This window comes from Arctopsyche grandis, chromosome 6 (genome assembly GCF_051622035.1).
Source record: "Arctopsyche grandis isolate Sample6627 chromosome 6, ASM5162203v2, whole genome shotgun sequence".
Lineage (NCBI taxonomy): Eukaryota > Metazoa > Arthropoda > Insecta > Trichoptera > Hydropsychidae > Arctopsyche > Arctopsyche grandis.
This window is the reverse complement of record NC_135360.1, coordinates 10,972,309-10,996,590: the sequence shown is the minus strand read 5'-3', so window position 1 is coordinate 10,996,590 and position 24,282 is coordinate 10,972,309. Positions and strand designations below refer to the sequence as shown.

The following is a 24,282-nucleotide window of genomic DNA, read 5'->3' as shown; positions in this document are numbered from 1 at the left end:
GGGGGCAAAGACCCCCCCTCCTCACGAGTCGAAAACCGACCGATCCGGATCAATCTAGTTTCACACAATTTATTATCGAATATCAACAACAATATCAAAATAAAAAAAAAACACACATTGGTCACGTCGATTTTCCGCGGATTTTCCGCGCGTCATCCGTCCACCCGCCTGACCCGAGGTAAATGAAGACTTTCGAGTTTTCCGGCGGCGTGACTAACGCCTCGGATCCACGCGGTCGCGGGAAAATTCCGGAAAAGTGCGGACGGAGGTGAGTGTGCGCGGGTCATCTTATTCGAAGGGGGTTGTCGAGATGAGAGATTGTATTTATTTTTTAGTGGTTTTTTTTTTAGTGGCGTGTGAATGTGTGTGGGGTGCAGTGGCGTCTGCGCGTCACCGGTTGGTAGTTCAGTCAGCACGCGGCCGCCGCAGCGCGAGCACGCTCACGTTTCGCATCGCGATCATATTATTATTATATATACACACACAAAAACACATCGGAACCGGATAAAAACATCTCCCATGTAATCATCCCACTACCCTCTCGCACCCTCGCAATCTCGGTGAAAATCGCCCGTGGAGTTTATTAAATTTTTATTTTTTACTTTAATTCGTTCGGGAAATTTTTGATGTTTTGTCTACGATGAAATTTTCCTCCCCCAGTGTGTTTGTCGTGATTTGTTAAATTGCGCAGTTTCGCTGTACTGTGTCTACATAGTTTTGTTTGACGTTTGTTTGCGTGTGTGTACGTGTTGAGATTGTGTTGTGTTATTGTTGCCGGAAAAGTTGTTGATGATAATAAGGGTTGTGTTGTGTTGAATGTTGTGTGTGCTTAAATTTTGTTGTTGTTGTTGATGTTTTTTTTTGTACCGAAATTTAAGTTTTGGATTGGTTTGATTTTGTTTGTAGGCTTAAAATGTGTGAAAATTTTGTGGAATGTTAATTTATTTGTGATGTTAAATTTAAAGGGACGTTTTAATTGTTTGTATGATTCAATTGGACATTGTATATTGTACATATATATATATATATATACATACTTAGTTACTAGAAACTAATTTCATAGCGTTACATATTTTTAAAAGTTTTTCAATTGATGTTTTTTGTTTATTCATTTTCTTACGCTGTATTCTAATTAAACTAAATATCGTCGGTATATGTACAGGCAGAAAGCTTTAGTCAAAAATTATTGTTTTGAGAAAATTGATTTTTTTGAAAATCTAAAAGTTCTCTATTTTGAGACGTAATATCATTATTAATTTTTTTGATTTATGAAATTTAATAACAAATTCAAAACATTAATTTTTTTCTGCCAGTATACCGACGATATGTTTGTTTTATATATTTGAGTACAAATAGATATGAATCTATGAAAAAGTTATTGATTATAATTTCGCGTTAGGACTTTTTAAAGTGGGTAGGAAAAATTTTGTTATTGATATATTTTGTCATTAAATTAAAATAAAATAATACTTATTTAGCATGAAAATCATCAGTGCCTATTTGCTCTTGCTTCTGTATGTCGATTGACTTTTTAAAGGGATCTAAAATAATAAAAACAGCTAGTGATCGCCCGTTTAGAGTTCGGAATCGTCCGTCTCCATTGAGAAAATTTATTCGGACGATTCGTATCGGCCGTTACACATTTCCATTCGGGTCGTGAGTGTCTTTATTGGCGTCTTTTTTCCGAATCGACAGTTAATTTTATCTCAATATATGTAGTATGTAGCGTATTATTGATCATACGAATCGGGCCACCTTCCGTTCGTCGAACGTGTGATTAAGTCGTTCTTCGTTCGCGGCGAATATCGTTTTTTTGATTTACGAGCGTTTCTTACTAACGAATAAAATTATATATTCGCGTAATATACAACTTGTATATTGTAATATCCTTCGGGTTGGGGATATCTGAATACGAGAATTGTGCACGGGTGTGTTCGCGGGCCGTAATATCCCGTCGAAATCGGATTGAGTCAATAGTTGTAATAACAATGGCCAATTAGTTATTTCAGTCTCGATATGTATATATGTATGTATGTATTTATGTACGTATGACTCTATTTGTTCTTTGAATTATGCTCATATTCCCCCCCATTTCGTGTGTGTGTGTGTGTGTGTGCAAATTATTATTTGTATATATGGTTCGCAATAAAAATTAAACGAATTCAAATCACGATCTGTGTGTGTCAGGCCGAAGGGTTTTTTTCGCACATTTTATTTTTCTTTTTGTATTTGCGAATGTGAGTCATTGTCGGTGTGATGAATTAACGCGCAGAAATCCATTTTTGATGCATTCTTTGTGTCGTGTGTCTTCTTCGCTTTTATGATCGACCGTTTTTTAACATCCTGTCGACGAAATACTCTCTCGTATGTTATAAATATGTTTTGTGTGTGTGTGTAATATTTAAAAAAGTGTAATTATGATCTTTGTAACTACATGTTTGTATTGTATTTGTATTGGCTGACGCAAAACTTGCTGCAATAAAAATATTGAACAATATCTAAATTGGCAATCGTTTAACCATTGACTTGATTTATGACTGCTTTCCATTGAAAATATTTGGAATTGAACGAATCGTAATTATATGTGGATGTGTGTCTGTTTGTTTGATTGATATAATAATTTTTATATAGAGTATTATATAGTGTATTTTTTTGGGGAGTTTATTTAGAGCAAGTATCACATTTTGTAAATTCAAATCATTTTAGTTTTTATCAAGCGTTATTTAATTTTGTTTTGAATTTAAATTATTCTTATAAGATATTTTAATTTGTTAAAAAGTATCTTATTAGAATTTGTGAGGGCGATTTTCATTTCCACAACCAAACTTACGAGAAATCGTTAGTGCGGACCCAATTTAAATAATTGTATTATAAATGCGTAATAAATGTTTACGCATTCAGTGATATATTATATTTAATCAATGATATTTTTGTTATTTTTTCAGTGACAATATTTATTTATATTATTTATCATTGGTGTAAAAGTAAAAAAAAAACCTACACCGAGAGTGCCTGAAGAAATTGAAGCTTTGTAGTTATTAGTATAAATAAATAAAATAGTTGTTTCGTATACATATAAATAATAAAAAGTGTACATCCAAGCAGAAGACAACAAACAATTCGGATCGCAAAATTGATAGAAATCTAAGGTATATATGAAACTTTGCACATTCTGTAGATTAATTTACTGTATTGAATGGAGTAATTACGTTGCGATTAAATGCACATGTTGTTGCCATTAGATGCAATTGTTTGGATTGTAAAATATTTAGTAACAACGCGGGTTTCTTATGTGTTTGAATTGGATTTTGCGTCGTTATTCGAGCTCCAAAGCAGGGGATAAAAACGTTTTTTTCATTGGAGCATGTTACATTCACACCGATTAGAGAAATCTCCGTTTACATTATTCTATTCCTTGTTGTAACGTTATAATAACGCGTGTTGTATTGTTGTGCGAATCGATGATACAAACCCTTTCATACTACGTATATATGTATGTTCATAGCGAAATTCTCCACAGCATTCACGGCCTTTATTAAATAATTACGGCCTTTCTTCGAAAATGACGTATTCCCGAGATGGATAGCGACAAAAGAGCGTAAAACAAGATTGGAAATGGTCGCTTTGTGCTAAAGTAAATACGTGGTGTATGTAGTAGTTGGGGTGAACAAAAAAAAAACTACGACCGAACAATCTTATGAGATTTTGCGGCGCTGATAAGAATCCCACAAGTTGGGATGCGACCCGTCAAAGTTACGATTTGTAACGTCTGATCTGCAATCTTCGTTACGCGCTTAATTGCTCGGTTAAAGCAAACATTTGACTTGAATGTTTCAATAACGCGAACAAACCGTTTTGTCGGCGTAAAAAACACTGAAAAAAGTTAAATGTATATGTGCGATATTACATTTATTATATTAACGAGTCTTATCTTCGCAAGACTGTGTAAAGATTGAGGTCTTTTACCCCTGAACTTTGTATGTATGCGAATGAAGAACTTGGCGTTCGTCCCTTTTGTAACTTTGCAATCGACGGTGTCGCGAACGCGTTAAATCTTTCGTATGTATTATATATATATATAGTTACATACATATGTACATAAGTACAAACCTCACATGTTCGCTTTTTATTTTATTTATTATTTATTTGTCTCGGGGAGTGTAGGAAGTTATGACGGTTTTACCGTTTGCGTATCTCGATGGTTTATCTGAGGAATTGATTCATTTTTGTTGGTTCTTTATTGCTTTATTTTTACTGTATGTGTATGTTGCCGTATGAAATATGGTTAAGTACCTACTCGGAGATGGTTTACTTAATCTGTATATTGGTCCGTTAAATAAGCATTGAAAGATGATCGTTAAGTCTGTAAGATTTAATAATCTTTGTTTTTTTAATTGTTTAATTTGATATCAATTATAAAACTGGTAGTATTATTTTTATGTATCTATTTTAATGCGGCGGATGCACGATTGGTACTCTCTCGAGTTTCGCAATACATAAAATCAAAATATTGTGTATGTAGTATTAGTATTTCGGGATCGTTGACCTGTTTATTTAGTGAGTGCGTTTAGATAAAATATAATTACGCGTGTATTAGTCGGGATATTTGAAGGTTGTAGTAAATAACTGACTTCAATTCAAGGTTTATTTTTCACCTTATTCCGATGTAAATTGTTCACCTACTGTTCAAAATTCAAAATTTTTAAATTGTAAATTGTATCTTTAGATATATTTTGTTTGTGGTGTGTTTATACTTAATTCGTTAAAAAAGTATTTTCAATTTATATTAATTGGATGTTTGTCAAAGTGGTCAAATTTAATCGACGAGAATCTTATTGGAAATCTGATCTAACTAGATTTTTTTTTTATCAAACTTTAATATCATTTATTGAAGATTTTTTCTATATCCCACTAGGTGTATACATTGATCTGAAATGTAATAAAATGAAATAATACATATTTATTTACATAATTTCTTTCCTATTAAATATGTACGTACATTATTTTACAAATAGTATTTTTCATTGATTTTTTTTAGTCGCGAAAAATTATTAATAGAAATATTTTTAATCATATTCTTGAAATTTATTGATTAGATGTAACAGTTTAATAATAGTACACTTTTATATAAAAACTCAGTAGTAGTAAAATTATTATAAAATTAAATAAAAAACAGAGTTCTTCGGATGCTAAATGCTTTTTTAAATTCGAAAGAAAATATTTTTCTTTCAAACTATGTAAGTTCACTATGACGATAATAATGGCGAAAACGAAACAAGTTCACCTAAAATCGTGTTGGTAGATTATTAAAATAAATTTGTAGGTATTTTAATGTTTAAAATTTCTTTTTATATTTGTCAGTGATTTTTTTTAGCAATAAGTTATTTTCAGGTAAATAAACTTCTAAAACGAAATGTTTCATAAAAATTATCGCCGATTTGAAAAAAAATGTCAAAAAATTCAAATTATACACTTACGTCGGCCATTGTCGGCGCACGCGAATAAATTGCACCAATACAATCGCGCATTTTTCGATCGCCCGGAGAGAAATAATCATTAAAAAAAAATCATCATTCACAAAGCAAATCGTTATTGGATGAATTAAAAATATGTACATTTTATACACGGTGCCGATTACGAAAGAGACGCGAGACGCGGCCAGTGGCATGCGTTAGAGCGCGACAAAAACATTAAAAATAATATAATGAATTGTCAATACTACACATATATAGGTAGGTATGTATACATATATGCCTAATCGAACGCGAAAGGCGCCATTTTGATTGACGTGCCGTATCGTCACGCCCATATCGCAAATATGACACCACATAAATTGTGCAAATAAAAAGGAAACTGCGCACATTATGTATGTACATATATGTATCGAGAGCACTGGACCGGGGGGGGCACTTTGTATTATTTAATTTAAACGTCTGCCCGCTTCCTCGAGGGCGATCATCATCCATTCGTACAATAATAATAATATACGTACAAATATGTACGTACGTACATTCGAGTGCGTGTGCACATAGCTATCGGCCATTTTGAATATTAATAACGATCAATCAGCAGTGTTGTTTGTTGTGCCGAGTCTTGGGCCTCGGCGAGCTCGTTTCAGACCCTCAGCCGTGGTCGAATTTAATCTTCGACAGTTTCAGACGACGTTTGAGTAGTCATCCGCGGATTTTAATGAAGAAATTAGTAGTTGAGTGCCGCAATCAATCAAGTCATCGCCGGGGAGCAACGAGTGTGTGTGTTTTTACCGTTCTTCGTAGCCCGTGGGCACCCGATTTCGAAGTATACTTTTTTTTCGGCATATTTTTTTTCGCCGTAAGTATGTATTCAAATCTATTCCGTAAAAACGATTTGGAGTTGTAAACTCGACCGAGCGCTTTTTCGCCACGTACGTAGCGCGTCGGCGGTGCTCAAACTGTGAGTCGCGGGAGTGTGTGATGCTGCGAAGGGGTTGCGTGGTTCTCGCAGTGAAAGTTATGGCTGTTAAGATATATGTATGTGAAGGTCATATGTGAATTGTAAAATATTTATGCTGATATGAAGCGCTAATGAGTGATTAAAATCATGTTTAATGTGTGTAGGCTGCGGTTCTTAGACTCTCATTTTATTATTTTGTTGATTATAAATGTATTTTTGATAAATAAACAATTTATTGCTATTTATTTGTTGGTATTTTCGGGTAAGGGTTGCAGGCTGTTGTGGATAAACTTTTTCTGGGATTTTTTTTTGTCATTATTACTTAAAGCGTATACATGTGTACATAAATATGTGTAATTTATTCTAAATATATTTTTTGTAATTTTACTCAAGTTGAAATTTCCAGGATAGATTGTGGATTAAATTTTTATTTCCTCTTTTGAGTGTTGCAACATGTGTTTATAAAATATGCATGATATCTATAATAAAATCTATTTAGTTCGTTTCTTGTCCTCATTTGCTGCTTTAATTGATGAGATAGTTCTATATAGATTTGGCTACCACATGATTAATTATATCTAATCGATTCATTGTCTCATTCTGTCACCTTAAGAATGCAACGGGAATTCATTGCCTGGAGAGTAGATATTTGTAGGTATCATTATATATTTTTTTAACGCTTCAGTATCAAGAAAAATTATCTTCAATAGTTGTATGTATATTTTATTTTATTTTATAATATATATGTATATGTATATGTATATATACCTATTCCAGGAAAGCCTGATAGGTAAACCCCAGTGTGCTTTCCTGGCCAATAAAAAACATCAATAAACAATTGGGTAGCATTTTATAATATCAGTAAATTCGAAATGCTATGAGTATTTTATATAGATTTATAAACTCGAATTTGCGATAGAAAGTATGTATGTAAAAAAGTAGCGTAGATTTATAAGTGAATAGTTGAATAAAGTAAATTAATAAGTTTCAGATTTGAATGATTGTATTCGAGGAAGAGGGGGCAAGGGGTTGTTAAAATTAATTGGGAGTCTTACAAGGGTTGGGGTTTTGCAAAGTTTGGGTGCCACTGTGATAGTAGAAGTTCGTAATGAGTTCGGTTTCCGAATCTGGTACTACGAACTGAACGCTTCCATCAACCGCTCTTTGAGTTTACTTGACAGCGAATAATAATACGAAAGCGAGCGCTCGTCGATTCGCCATTGTTATATTAATCATCATCGCCATAAATTATTTATGCACGCGAATACGTTGTATTTTTTTTTGTCGTTCGAAGCATCTCCTACTTGGTATAATGTACTGATCGTCCACGTTTTGTCCATATTCGCTTATGAACACAATTCGCATACGCTTTTCGTTCCTGAGGCCATACAAGGTTGCAAAAATCCAATCCAATGACACAAACCCAGATAGGGAACGATACTTTTAACTTCAAGACTAAACGCTTGATTAGAAATTCTTGGACGGATGTGTGTATATTAATTATTATTGTATTATATTGTTATGCTTTGAAGTTTTGCATGTACGAAATTTGAAAATGTTGATTAGTCGTCGTTATTATTATTTCGTGGTGAATTGTTAAGTGTTTAATTGCGTGTGTTGATATGACGTCATCTGTGTATATGGACTTACATATATCTAGCTGGTAGCACTTTTGAATTCGATACCATTGAATTTAGTAAAAAAAATATAAAATTAACGAGATAAACTGATCCGCGAGCAAACAAAGTTTTGCGTTTCAAACATCGGTATCGAGATAACGAGTGAAAAACGCAATTTCCGAGATTATAAAAAGAGAATTTTATGATTTCTTTGCGCCCACGCATAAACTTCCCGGCCCCTTTAATAAAAGGGAGATACAATTGTTGTGGGCTCTTCATCTTCTTCTCCTCGCGCAGATAAAAACCTAAAATTGTTTATGGGGTTCGGACGGGAATCTGTAACACAATGGCGGCCATTGTCTTTTCTCTCGAATGGTCGATGTGCAAACTATGTGATGCATTCCCCATCGCGAAAGAATGCGAGATGAGAATGATGCGTCGGAACAGAATTCGATGGAAATTTTGTTTTATTGAGTGCATTTTTGATTCTTTGAACTGTTGACCTTTCTTTCCGTAGAAGGGTTTTATGCATTATCCCGATGCGTATTGTAGTATTATAGACCTGGTTAAATAATTGTTATGATCATAATAGTACATAGTGTGTGCTCTTGTGAGATTTATCGTCGTGCAAGATGCTCTCTTGTTGCGTGTCCAAAACAGGTAGCTCGATTACCGGTAGCGAGTGCGCTTACGACAAAGGTTAAAGGTTCGAGTACGGCCGGACAATGCCTGGTAGTTTTGTTGTCCGAACTATAATCTACATATTATGCATATGCTAGTTGAATGCTCCTTTACTGGTATTCTAATTAGGAAAAGCGAGAAAATTTCATCCGTTCATAGTAGGATGTTATAGTGCGGCAGAATTATGGGCTGATTTCATATCTAAAATATTACATTCGAATATAAAATTAAATAAATTTTGAATTCGTTTAATGGTGTGATGAAGAATGGAATTTTCATTTATGAAGAGCATATTTGATATATATATATGTATGTATGCATATATGCGTGTATTTGAAAGCCGCATTCCAATAAGGATGCCGCTTCGCTCGCTTCTGAATATCACGCAATCAATGGTCGATTATTATATTTGAAAAATATTATCGACATTTCAGCCCATTTAAGCGGTAGCAAACATCATCGAATTACATTATGTCCGAATAGATTGGAAATGATTCAATCGATTGAATCACCGAATGCGTATTGTATCGTGATCGTTTGAAAAGTCACACTTTAAAATTGGCAAGATGCGAAAAGATTATTAGCATTCGATATGTACGAGATTTATCTACATACATATAAGTACATACATATGTATAGTGTCCAGTTCCGTTCAGTCAGAATTTTATTTGAAATTATTTATTTTTTGTATAAATGTTCATATGTACATACATATATATGTAATTGTGTCTTAATATTTTTTCATTAAATACGTAAGTAAAAACGGCCAGTATCTGCAATATAAATAAACCAAACTCGCGATTTATCATAATCGGGCTTAAGTAATTTAAATGAGGCGACAGATAAATGTGTGACGACAATCTTTATTAGGATAATATATGTACATATATGTATACATACATACATATGCAAACATACATACATATGAGCCGTTCTATTTAAAAGTGGCGGAAGTCCAATTTTCAGTTCCAAAAACACTATTTCTGTTTGACTTAATTCACAAATTGTTATCACTTTTAATTCGATATGTTCAGAATCAGTTTTTTTAAGGTATTGTTAAACGCAAAACATTATATTTAATGTTTTACAAAATATTTCTCGAAATGAAGAAAAGTGGACTTTTGCCACTATCAAATACAACGGCTCATATGTATGTAGTATAAATTGTATTTATTTAGTCCTAATATTACGGCATTCGATATTACGAATTATATTACCGCTGATTATTCGCTGAAGGTGTTCCAATTTTAAATTGCTTATTCGAAAGGAGCACGTTGAAGGAAAATCGTGAAAATCATACGTACAGTACAAATGTCTGTTATATAAATACTTGTATGTAGATGTGTTGCTTTTCGGGCCGGTTCGATCGCGAAACACGGTCGCCTCATATAAATAAGTTCGTTTGAGTGGTTGCATATGAAAAATGCACTGTAGTGCACATACAACATCATGCACACGTGACCCCGAGTGCACTCGGATAAAAAGCAAATTCCATTGCCGCAGCCTCTGTTGGTTCGTTCGGTTTCGGTGCAAACCGACGATGGCTGGCGAATTACAGCGACCACTCGTAAATTTCGCATGGGGTCTCCGAACGTTTGTTTCCTCTCCACCTTTTCGATTTATTTTTATTATTATCGTACGTGTGAGCATGCGAGGGTGTGTGTGTGTGTGTGCAATTTATTTGATATATGACACGTGTGTTATTTCGATATTTTGCAGAAACGTGCGAATGTGCAATAATATGTAAATGTGTGGCTTTTTCGATGATGTATGGGTCGATTGTTGCGATTGCAATTAGGGCCGAATGCACTGACACTGGTTCTTCGGTCTCGATTGTTTTGGATGATTGTTGGGATTTTTTTTCCTGATTGTTTTGAATGATTGCAATATATGGGGGTGATTTGGTTGTATGGTGGATATCCTGTTGGAGTCGCTTTTGTGTGAAAATGTTGTTGCTGTCATAAAATTTCAAGTCGTACTAAATTTATTTAGCTTGATTTTGAGTTTTGAACGCTTTTTATTATTCGCGATACGTTTTAAGACTATTCTAATATCATAGTTACTGATTCAGCGACCATTACCCTTTTTATACAGTTTTCTTGTTAATATTTTTAATGTTTGATGCTAGTGTTTAAATCATAATTGGAAAAAAAAATCTCGACAATCTATTTGCATAACGTACAATATGTTCATAATATCAAATTGTATAATTAACAATTCTTTAGAATCAACGAATTCTTTAATTTAATCCTATGATCAAATTGAATATTTTACGATGATATAATGAATTGGTATAGGTACTGAGATGACTTTAAATAAAAACCAAAAAATAGTTAAAATACTGACTAATTAAGTATTTTGATTCATTTATTTTATTCTAAACTCATCTCGAATTCAAAAACATTGAGGCTGGATGATTGTGATTTTGTTTTTTAAATTAAAATTAGCCTTTACTTTTTATGGTGCAGCTGAGGAAAATGTTAGTTTGAGTTTTTTCTGATATTTTTTTATCTTTAAATATAAAAGTTGGGTTGGAAATGTATTTTTAAATAATCAGAATATTATCATATGTATGTACATAGGTAATTATTTGATCCATACTAACTCATAGTAAAGTTTGTTTGAATTTCTTCTTGACCTAGTAGGAAAGTTTAAATGGGGTGGTCGATCGAACGATCTGCTTTCTTCAACCCTGTTTCATGACTTGATACACAGAATTTTATTAGAACCGTAAAAATAATTATGGGAATCCTGTTTTGAGGTAGCCTAATGAAACGACCCCGTAAAATAAAATATGTTATTAAAAAAAATGAAAGAAAAAAAAAACAGGGGGCTAAAACTTGCTTTTACGCTTGGGCGTTACGTGGCTTAATTGGCGTTGAACCCAGCTATAGAAAATATATATGTACATACATATCTTTTGTACGTATAGACGCATTGTAATGGTATAAAAGCGATGTATTCGATCGACACACACGTATCTAACTTTTCATAATCCCGTGAAACGCGAGTGAGGGGGGATAAAAGGGGGCAGGGGGATCGGTAACTTTATCTGAAGGAATGCCCCCAAAAACCTGTTAGACTTTTACGACCTGTCTGGAACATAAAAAGGTCCAGTCCCTCTTCTGTTAAGCCGTTAAATCATCTTTGGATGCTCTTGTCCGGTGCTAAACAGGTCAAATCTACCCGAACTAGTGTCGACAATCCGTGAACGGGTCGACGGTTACCCTTCGGACGTTTTTTTTTTTTTAAAATTAATTTTTTCGCAAATTTTAGATGTTAAATATGCTTTTTATATCGATTCGCGGCGTGCATGAGAGACTCGAGAACGTACAATATGTAAAACAGAAACGAATTCATATTTTTAGTAATATCGGTTTGAATGGAGATTTATAGTCATGAGCGCGTACATTAGCACAAATCGTGATTTTCATTTTAAGTAGATTAAAATTTTTAAAGGTCAATGTGTTGCTGCGGTATGCTAAAATTAAATATTACCAGTAAGAATTCAGATTGATAGAATGGTAGTGAAAAAAAAATGATAGAATTAAATGGAGAAAAATAAGACGATTCGTACGTACATGATAAAAAATAACAAGATTGAATGTAAAAGTAGCGCGTAACGTTTACCAATTATAGACACATTTATTATTTATTAGACTACATGCAAGCGATATTTTAAATACGTACGTACGTCTCGTATGTAAAAAACATGTAAATTGATTTGGGTAAAAAATGGATTCTCAATTTTATTGAGCTCACCTTTGTTTTTAATACATCATACTAAAAACGATTAAATATCTTCCGTCCCATTAAGGGATTTTATAGTTCATTCCGTTTAAAAGCAGATCAAATCTTCTCGTGATTGTTCATATGGAGAGTTTTATATTGAATACAAACGTTAAATTTAAATAAAAAATATCGACAGTATACAAAAAAAGTATTTATGTATCGTACATGCATATTTTTTCAAATTAAAGATTTTTTATGATTATTACTTACGATATTTCTTGTCTTCGGATTGGAACTGTGAAGTATCTTGGATGATTTTACGACCCGTCAGTATGTAATTAAGTAATTATTGATACATATACATACATACATATATAGATACATACATATATACATACATACATATATATAATATGACTAGTATAAGGAACTTATGGGTTTGTAAAAGCTATCATAACAATATTATATCCAAAATAGAAATGATTTTTATTTACCAATTTGTGTAAAAAATCAATAATATTCACTGAAATGAAATTTGAGTTATGATTTCATTATGATTTAGGTATGTATGAACATACTTAATTTATGTATCTCATTTTTGGATGATTCGTATAATTAATACAAGTTTCCATCTTAATTTACCGAAATTAGAATATCGATGCTTAACTTATCGAAAAATTTGAAACTTAACCTAACCCAACACATCTGGTAAAAATAGTCGACGAATTGAATGTCAATAATTAACGAATCGATATAAAGCGAATACGCGTAATTCGTTTGCTAATTAATAGATATAATAAAGCGTAATCCATTGCATATTATTATGGTATAAACATGTGTATTTCACTCTTTGAAGTTTTCTCATTATTAATAAATTACTACTGTTTTCTGATTTTAATAGCAAGGTTTTGGAAACATTCATATAGGGAGGGTGTGAAGTACAATCAATTCGTAAAACGATAGTAGGAGGACTGTCAAATATTTGATTTTTAAATGCTTTTTATTATTTCTAAATTATGTTCACAATGCATCTTATATCTATTTTAATAGCTACTGATCTACTGATCATTTTCTATATTTTACAATTTATTTTTTATGTTTGTTAGTTATTAAAGTATTATATTATTCTAATGTAGAGCTCAAAAACCTAACTGGCTATTTTATAAAATAGTCAGTCGGAAAATTCTTCTCGCGCCTCGTCCGCCTTACTGTAAAGATTCCACGTGGAAAAATTCTGGCTTCAGTATGTACAAGCATTAAGGCAAAACAGCACATAGTAAGTAGACATAGTAAGTAGCATAGTTGAAAACACAGTTTCGAGTAGGCAACGCGCCCAACCTGAAAAGTGGAGCAGTGGAGCAGTTCGATGACGTGAAAGAATCCGATTATTGACACGAAGAACTCTTCTTGCCCATTTGAATTCGAAAATGTCCCTCTTTTGTATATCGAACGCGCGTACAGATTCCCTTAAACGTGCACACATGTACATACATAAATATAATACACATTCAAACATACTGGGTAAGAGAGTGAACGGATACCGCCGAATTGAAAGGAATGTATAATTTGTATGAAGAATGCGCGCCGGCATACTATCCACCCGCTACATATTCACTAAATTACTATATAACATATGCACCCGCATTCAATATTAACCGAATCTATGTACATATATACGGATGTATGTATGTATGTATTTAGGCGTCGAACGTGGTGACCACTTTTTCGGAATGATTTGATTTTTAATTTTAAAATTTTGACGCGTGCCCCGTTTGACGTTTCGTATTACATGTGCTGTATGTACTTGTGGGTAATTTGATCGGCGTGCGTTCGGTGTGGACATAGGATTGTCTAAAGAAGTCGCTACTAGAATTTTTAATCCATCGTTCAAAATTGAAATGTTAATGTTTCTCTATTAATATATGCGTGTTTGTGTGCGTGTGTGTTGAGTGAAGGTTGGTTAGTTCGGACAAGATATACGCGTGTCGTATGGTATGTATTGAACATTTAAGAGTAGTGGATTTGTCGCTGTATAGTAATTGATGTTTTGTGTTGTTTGTTTTAGAGTTTTGTGTCGACATCAGTTGTATTGGTTATCTTCTTTAAATGTGTGTAGAATCTAATTTTTATTTAAACCGAGGACCTTATTTAGTTTGTATATTTCTTTTAAATTTTAATTTAACTTTTTAGATTTTTTTTGCTCTACTTAAAATATACTTATTTAATACATAATATGCATGTTTATTATTTTAGATTTTTGAGAGCTATGAAAAGATATAACAATAGCTTGTAATTGAATCACTATTTTTACGTTTGTAAAAAATATACAATATATTACAAATAATGAGTTATGAATTCGTAAAAATTACTTAATTATGTTTCCAGATTGATCTCACTAGCCAAATGCTCCAAATGTGTATTTGATTTATTCGCGAAATCAGTTATTTTAATTTTTAAATGCTTTTTATTGTTCATACATTTTGTTCACAATACATCTTAGGTCAATCTATTCTAATCTAGTGATATTTTTTTTTATTTTAAACATTATTTTTATTGTTAGTATTTATAGTGTTATCTTATTTTAATGTTACGGCATAATGGGAAAAATAAGCCAATTTACACATAATCAAATAATTGATTTATAATATGCTATTTTAATAGGCTCTTTGATAACATTGCATGGAAATATGCCACAATTAAGGATCTAACCTCTATGAATGATTTTTTTTTAATATTCACAATTTAATCGTTATTTTTTATACAATATAAAATATAGTAATAGTATATAAACCATGTTGCATTTATCGGTTATGCCCCAAGGCGACACATATGGCCAAATTTTTACATATACATACATATACTTTATATAAATTATTATTATAAAATTGAAATTATATTCAAATAATGGTGTAAAATGAGGATATGTTGCCATTTTTTTGGAACCGTTTCAAAAATGAAATCAGATAAATTGACAAACTCTGACAGGAAACGATCAATTTGGAGTCACATACATATATCCAAGGTCTGGTCCGCAACATCGGGCCAGGAATTAGTCCCATGACCTCTCAGTTGATAGCATTATACGCTAACTAATGAGCATTGTTGTTGGTTATATATGTACATATGTATGTAATACAAACAAAATAGATTCAAAAAGTTGGGGATGTCGGAAAGCTACTCACGAATGTTGGGTCGAATATGAAAAAAACTACGTCCAATTAAAACACACATATTTATCGAATGAACAACTTTTTCTTAGTGTTTATTAAAGTCGATTTTTTCGCAAAACGGGTGCGGTTTTACCCGCCATCTCCTAAAGTATTTTATATGTACACACACATACGTGCGAATATTCCGATTCGTCGTCGATATGGGCAGGCGTTAAAATTCTCGATACGTATCAATCCATTATGGAAAACGCTTTATAAACTTTCTTAAAGTTTTAATAAGAACTTCATAAAAACGCTATACGCTATGAATAGCAAATAAATCGCCAGAGACGTGTGTCGCACGCACTGGAACTGAATACTGGATGTATGAAAAATTTAGATTCTTAATTTTTTTCTCCTCTTCTTTCGAACGTTACATAATCTAATTCATGCAATCATTTTTATAACGATCGCCAGTGCGTAATCGCAAACACATGCAGGGGAACATCTGCTCTCTCGTCCATTTCCTTCGAAAACGTATCGCTCTCTTGCAAGCTTGTAAGCAATGTGTCACTCGAAATTATGCCTTGTCTGCACCGGTAATTGGAACCGGTGGCTTCTCGTTTTTAACCGGAATTTCATTCAATCATCTCGCCACCGTTTTTCCGTTAATTTCCCGCAATATCTGAGGCCGGCGTGATGTAGTGCTCGTGTGAAATTAAATGTGTGTGCATTTTAACATTTACGTATTCCTTATCTTCTAATTTATTTGTGTGTGTTTTTTTTCGATTTTAAAATGTTGTGTGGTACTTGATGTGTTCTGTGTTTGTATGTGCGCACTCTTTATTATCTCGGTTAAGCGAGAACATCTGGAAATTGTGAGCTTGTTTTTTCACTTGAGCCCATAGTATTATTTCTCAAATGTGTAAAATTAATTATAATTCTTGAAAGCGGTCCCTAACCGGCGACACGCGATCCAATTCCGCATATATTAGTAGGTGTAATTGAGGTTTTGTTTTATTGTATGCATATAAATGTTGCAAGTACATATATATATATATATATATACAAAGATATGCATACTGAATGCTGTATTTTTTTGATTAATGGCTTATAGTGTAACTAGTTTAACTGTTATTAATTTTGCATTTTATGAATGATTTATTACGCGGTGAAAAAATTCATGCGCTTTTTTGCACACTTGATATTTAAAATTGTTTTTTTCTTACCCTTAAATGGTGTAATTAATTTGTCAATGCACTTTTATAGGGCTAGTTTGTTTTTTTTGTGTGAATTTAATATTCACTATTGCTTGTAAGAAGCACCTATTTAGTATGGTCATTAGTAGTAATAATTCTTATTTTTTAAAATAATTATTATAAAATATTACGAGCGTTAATTTCAATTTGAAAAAGTGTACGATTTTTTTGTCATCTATTATTTATTATATTATTTTTTATGAAGGTCTAGAAGTATTAAATATTTTATTTTGGTATTATAATTTAAAAAATATAATTTTTAATATAAATAAATATACATATAATGTTGTATGCAGTCATTAAAATTACCTCTAAAATAAAATTAAAACGACTAACGTTCTCGAATATAACATTGTTTGTTCAAATGCAAATACTATTATTAATTAATAAACAATAATTTCAATTATTATAGTTATTTATGAGACTTCCTGCCAAATTTCAAACATTTTTTTACATTTTACTGGGTCGTTTAATGTAAGCTTTTGGCCAAAATTTATAAAATTTATATTAAAACTTAATTAGAATTTGTATATACTATTTAGAACCCTTATATTTAAAAGAATATCATGTGTATTAGAAGAGTTCAAAGAAGAATTTCAAAAATGCCTTTCAAACTTAAATTAATATCACACGATATGAGATTGAAATAAAATTAATCTTCACATTCTATGCAGCTTCTTCTAAGTATTTTAAAAAAATAAATAAATAAAATACACGAGAGATTATCTCGAATTTATAGCAAATTTATAAAAAAAATCACCACAAATAAACGCTTTTTGTCAATATATTATATTTCTGCACCATCAACTATCTGTGCGATTGAAAAATGTTGTTCTATATTAGCCAAAATTTTAAGAACGTGTATGCATGTGTACATATGTATACCCAGATATATTGCTATGAATAAACGCTTGTACTAATAGTATCACTCAAACTCTGGTGTGAAATTGATTTGTAGTTCATATGTGTACGAGCACAAATGAATGATCTTGATTGTGTGGGACAGTGTCAGCTCGCGCGCCACTGTTTGTCAATCCGCGTCCCGCTCCTTGATTACCCCTTTCAATTAAAGAGCTCTGCGTGCGTGAGCCTACAAAACACACGCACATCGCTTCATTGCTGTGAATGGACCAAAACGACGCTTAGAATGGGCGTCTACCCGCGAAGAAATGTCGCTGAAGCGTCACAGTCTCACCGTCGAGTGGGGACTCGGGGTAAAAATGCTTGCACACACGTATGAACGTATAATATAATAATGGAAACTCGCACAAAACCGGTCAAAAGACGATTTGAATTAGTGCATTGGAATGAAGACGTACTATTTTTGTATTTGAGAATGCTTTTGCTCGAATTATATTATGTTATAATATAGTTTTATGGGTAATGCGTCTCTGGATGAAGACGTATGTATGTAATATGTGAGAGCTTTGTGAAGAATGCATTTATTTCCGTACGAAAGTTCGTAAGAACTAATTGCCCGGGCGTCGGCTATCTTGAAAATTTTGATATTTTTTAATATCCAGAGGCGTTCGTCTGTTTTACAATTTTATTTCGGGATCGACGAAATGGAAGGCGGAATTGAAAAATACTTCTTAAAAATTTATAGCATCCAGTTATTATCTTTCCAGCACTTAAATGGGTATCAGACATTCAACCGTTTATGCGCGTAAGACTCACATGTGTTTGAATTTCGGTCAAAATTATACACAGTTCATGTTTTTATTGCGTTTTTTTTACCTAAAAATAATAAATGTGTGTATTCGGTTTCATTAGGCTTCTTTCGAATTTTTTTTCTGTCACACTAAAGAGTCTTAACTAGTTACAAAATATTTGAGTTTATTTGTTGAATATTTTATACTTCGGGACTTCTTCGGGACTTAATTCGTAATAATTTGAATGTATGCAGCTTGTATTAAATACGTATATGTATACATATGTATCTTATGATGCATCATCACTCATGATTTTTTTTATCCGAAATTTTGGGCGAGAACGAACTCTTTTGAGCAGAAACAAATAAATTATCTGAATAATATTTTTATACATATGTACATATTTTAATAGCATATTTTTCACAAAAAAATTCTCTCGTAAATGACATTGCTGACGTTAGACTAATTGATCCCTTCCTTGATTTATTATCTTTAAAATTATTAGTTATCTTAGTCGCCGCTTTATACATTCAGATTATGAATCGGCACAACAGGTGAACACCTAAATGTTTTTTGTACAATTGCATGCATTTTTTTGTGTTTTGAATTTGAAATTTTCGCCTGTGTGTAATTAAATATGATTAAAGAGATGACACCGCAACATCGCAATAGGTATAATATACAATATAATTTTTTTTAAGCATATTTCTTAAATGACGATTAAGAAACCCGTCCTTTGACGGAATCGATGAAGCGTTGATTCGGTTTTTTTCCTCCCTACCAGTTTAAATATTACTTTTCGCGGTCGAATTATTTTGCCGTATACGGCGTGTAGACAATAGTCTCGTACGATAATTACACTCGGAGACAGGATTAAATAATAAAATTTTATGTAGCGTTCAATGCGAACGCCGCGTTATTGTTCGTTCGAGACCTGTCATTAATGGAAATTGTCGGAATTCATCGGTCGCCACACCTTTTTATATATCACAGAATAGAAAGGTCACATCGATCGCTTTTGGGTTTTTCGGTGTATTCGTTCGATGATTTTTGATCAATTTTTTCCAAACGTGATTGTTGTGACGTGTCTTGCATCGCACGAACGTCATCGAAACCCGCTATGTGTTTATTATTGTATTTTATAATGCGGGCATTCCGTTGCGTTTTCGTCGCATCCCATTTCATTCCCTTTCGAAAATTGATATTGATTCTTTTTTACGACGAAACAAATCTTCGGGAACGTTGAACTTTTAATTTTTTGATGAACAGAGAGAGACGAGCAACCCACCTGTCTACCGAATGTCGAATTAAAGTCGTCCAACGATGGACAAGACGTATCCAAACGTTAACACGTAAAAAAAAAAAACTTATAGCATTTTTGCAGTTTGTTATTATATACACACATAGTTTAATTTTTTGCCACGGAAACTAATCTAGAATTTTAGTAGACAAACACGTTTTAAAAGTAGATCGTATCGTCGAGTAACCTTATTTATTTAATACTGAAAAAAATGTATACATATATAAGTTTACACGTATATAAGCGTATTACTTGCGCGAATTAAAAAATTCGACTCAAATATAAGTGTTAAAAAAAGGGAAACGCATTGCGGCTTTAACGAGGGCGTAAATGTCAAATCCACACACTTGCACCAATAAAATATATATGTATGTATGTATATGCGTTTGTTTTTTTAATTTAATTCGTTAAACTTCTTAAGTGATTTCTATAAAAATTTTTACGGGGGATGGACGAAAAACACCATAAAAATAAACGCATTATCTGATGATTTTTTTAATGCGTTAAAAATAAAATAAAACGATACAAGTTTCACTTCTGATCCTTTTAATAGCGTCGCGCTAATAATTTAATACTAAATATAAAATTCGAAAATGTACTTTATATTTTAAATTACTTATATTGTATTTCCGGAGATTTTATTTCATTATTACTTTATTTTTTATAGCGTTCTACGTAAATGTATATATATATATATATATATATATATATATATATATATATATATATATATATATATATATATATATATATATATATATATATAAAATGTGATCAATGAATTTTATGGATTCAAGACAGAGCATCAATTTCGGAATTCTTTTTTATGAAAACATTCTTTGAGGAAGAAGATAGAGTGTTTCCATTAAATTGAATTCAGTTTCAAGCAAAAGCGTATTTATATACTTTTTTTTATAATTTTTATTGATTCGTTTGTATGTATTTCAACATTTCAATGCATCTTTAACATAGCAGTACATCTCTGATGCTCATTTGAATTTTTATAAAAATAATTATACAGCTTAAGAGTACACAATGTGGATTCAGCGTATCATAAGCTAGAGAAATGAATATTAAAATCCGCATTCGCATACATGAAACTAACCCCGAACGTTCATTATTCGCCACTGCTTCAGTTCATCAATCATTCCTTTCTATATTTCAATTTATCGCTCGTATATTATTAATCATGCTTAGATCTATCCGACGGAATACATTATACATACATACGCTAAGAAAGAGTCTACCGCCATTATGTTCGTTATTATTTTATATATTCGTATATTACATGTACGATACGCGCGTGGTTGGCTAAGTATTGTTTCGTTAGATTTGTGCGTTTTATAATTCTACTTAAATTATTATTTTATATGCGGGGAAGGGTACGAAGAACGGTCGAAACCCAACACAATGGGGGTACACGTCGTTTAGCTCCGAACATGACAGCAGTCGGCCAGATACATAGATCGGATAGGTTTTGAAACCATTCATTCATTTATTCATTCGATCGTTATACAATGCTGCTTATCATCCTTTAAAATTGTATTATGAGAAGAAACCAGATTTCTCGTGGAAGACGTCAATAGTGCAATGCGGTGCTCTGAGCTCGCGAGCTTTCCAACTCTCGATTGTGAGCTTCATTGTGAGGATCTGGAGCTTCTTTGTACGAGTTTGAAAAAAGTTCAATTTACACAACAACGCTCTCGTTTTATTGTATTATGTATCTGTGTATTTCGAATGGAATTTCAATGTAATAAATTGATTTATTATTACATATATGATATGTACTTATTTTGCTTATAAGTGTGTGTTATTTTGCTTATAAGTGTGTTGCACTTATCAGTAAGTGTGTAGGTATGTAGGTTTATGTGGGTACATTAAATATCAATGATATAATAGACGTATTACGATCACTATTATATACATACATATATTATGATTGCATATATCACTAACAGGTGAAAGATGCTGTTGCGATGAAAACACCGTAACACAATTAGTTCCTTGTTAACTTTTGTTCATAAAAAATGATGCACATTCATTCGCTCGTTTCATTTCATAGATTTATTTTTAATTAATGAAAGCTTTATATACATACATACATATGTGTTTATTTAGAGTTTTCCGATTTTTCTTCGTGTAAAATTTTCACAGTAGTTGAATGCATTCATTTATATTTTCTCTGAAAATTCATTTTAACTTTACTTATGTAGGCGCTTCAAAATTCAGAGAAAAAAAACATCGTATATTCAAAGTCACATTAGCATAGACTATTGTGAAACTTTTCATATTTAATTAATTAAACTTTAGTGCTCTTTTTGAGGCAATGAACTTCTTGTTAATTTAAATTATCAATTTTAAGAATCGTGAAAATGCTGTTATAAATAACAATTAATTGAATTTTTAACGACTTTTAAACATAGTCAAGAATAAATAAGTGTATATATTATATGACCGTATAAGTATGTATGTATGTAATATTTAAATTTTATACAGTAAAATTATGTAGTTTAAGCGTCGACAGTATACAAATCTTCCATCCGATTCTATAAAATTGAAAACCTTCAATGAAAATCCTTAAAATGCTAAAGAAATTCAGCATAATTCCTGTTGTAGCCATCTGCAAAACAATGCGGTCGCGAATGGGGCGTGTAAAAGCAGATTTTTGCCCATATACGTATGTAATATAAACGATGATAAACTTATAAAGCTCGTGTGGGCGCGCGAGCTTTCGTTCGTTTTCCACCTCAATTTTCCGCAAGATGCATCATATGTATGTATATTATATTTAATATGTATGTAGGCATATTTCTATTATAGCATGCGAATTGGCATGAGTGTCGCACGTCAGTGCGAGCACGAGAGCGGGCACGAGCGCGACTATGCGCCACACCCTGGATTGTTTGTGTTCCCCGCAATTATTATCTCCGCTTCAGTACCAGACAGAGTCAGCTAAGCGATACAATGTCTTCACTTATTATACACGCACACGTCTCACAGCCCAAATATCGCAACTTTAAAATTTTCATCATGTCGCCGTGGACATTATGTATGGTGGTTTAATTTTCAAATATCTCTAGTACTAACTAAAACAAGGTGCTGCATATAAATATGTACATACATATAACGAGTTGGTGTAGATAAATCATTAACTTTTAGTTGAACTTTCTTCTTTTAATATTTTGTATATGAATACATACATACATGAAACTAATAAAATGTACGCATTTGGCGTAAAGGATTTGCCAAATATCAATTTGACCTAAATATGAAAAAATAGACAATGATAGAAGCACTGTCTCACGTCTGCATACATTGGGTATTGGTGAGTCACTCTTAGTTATTCAGTATTCATATAGATACATTATTATCTGAAGTAAAAAATAAAATAAACGCGAAATCTGAGTCGTTCGAATTTTTAACGACTCCAACTCCGACTCCAGCCGAAAAGCCACGACTACACAGCCCTGCCAGATACGTATTCTTCCTTTTGTTATTTCACTTTCTAGTAGTTTGATGGGCTGTGGGATTCATTCGGTGGTGTAAAATTTACTATAGAATCATTGTATCAATAGCTTCTTGTGTTTGAATTTTATACTCAATTTTGTCTATAAATGGTTTTAATGTGACTTTCACGTTATGAGTTCTTCATTTTTGTGTTTTTGTTTTGAGTTTGAACTTCTTTGGCGATGGATCAGAGTAGGAAGCAGTGTGTTCTAATTAGATTTGATCAATGATCAGTTTTTTCAATTTGCGATTGCAATTTTTATGAATCTTTATAATTACATGTGACAAATTTCGGCTTCACATTATTAAGCGTTTGATTTTGCCAAGAGGTAAATAAACCAACTTATGAAACCTGTGCTAAAATTCAATAATTATTTAAATCTTATCGAAGGATCGAATTTATGTAAATGATTCAAATTTAAATTCGACTTTTTTATTCTAATTCTAATGGTACGATCGATCTGCTATAATAAGAAATACTTTTGTGTAAATACATTCATTATTTTATAATTTCTATAGAATTCGTTAAAAACGTTTGAAAATGCTTTGAAAAATTTTGCTGTGTACTTTTGCGTGTTATGTAAATACATCGACATTTGATTCTACTCTAGTAGTATACATATAAATTAAATAATTCCGATGAAATATATAAACGTTAGAAAAGCTGTTTCCTACTAGTCGTTATTATTATTATATATTTAAATATCGGGCAGATGCTGGTCTCTCGTTGTGTTTTCGTGAAACAAAACGTACACGCGCGCACGAGATTATTCAAATGAATCGCGATGATAAGATCTGTATTTTTGAGTTATTGTGTTATGGCTGCGAGCGCTCGCAACTACACCATGTTCACGGCAAGCCAATTGTCTACCATTTTGCTTTTTTTTCGTTCCTTTTTAATTTCCATATTGTCTCCGAGCTCTCGATTTTCGACTCAAACTGTAGAAATTA

General features: G+C 32.3%; 1 protein-coding gene across 2 annotated transcripts in view; it reads left to right on the top strand.

Annotated features, from left to right (window-relative positions):
• The first annotated feature begins 407 nt into the window (after nucleotides 1-407).
• The window catches only part of LOC143913272 (zinc finger protein castor homolog 1-like), a 120,330-nt gene continuing 96,455 nt past the window's right edge, over nucleotides 408-24,282 (top strand). For both annotated transcript variants that reach the window (XM_077432961.1, XM_077432960.1), the window contains exons 1-2: nucleotides 408-521; nucleotides 2,946-3,149. The gene's annotated coding sequence lies outside the window, so the exon portion shown is untranslated. The remainder of the gene's footprint in view (nucleotides 522-2,945; nucleotides 3,150-24,282) is intronic.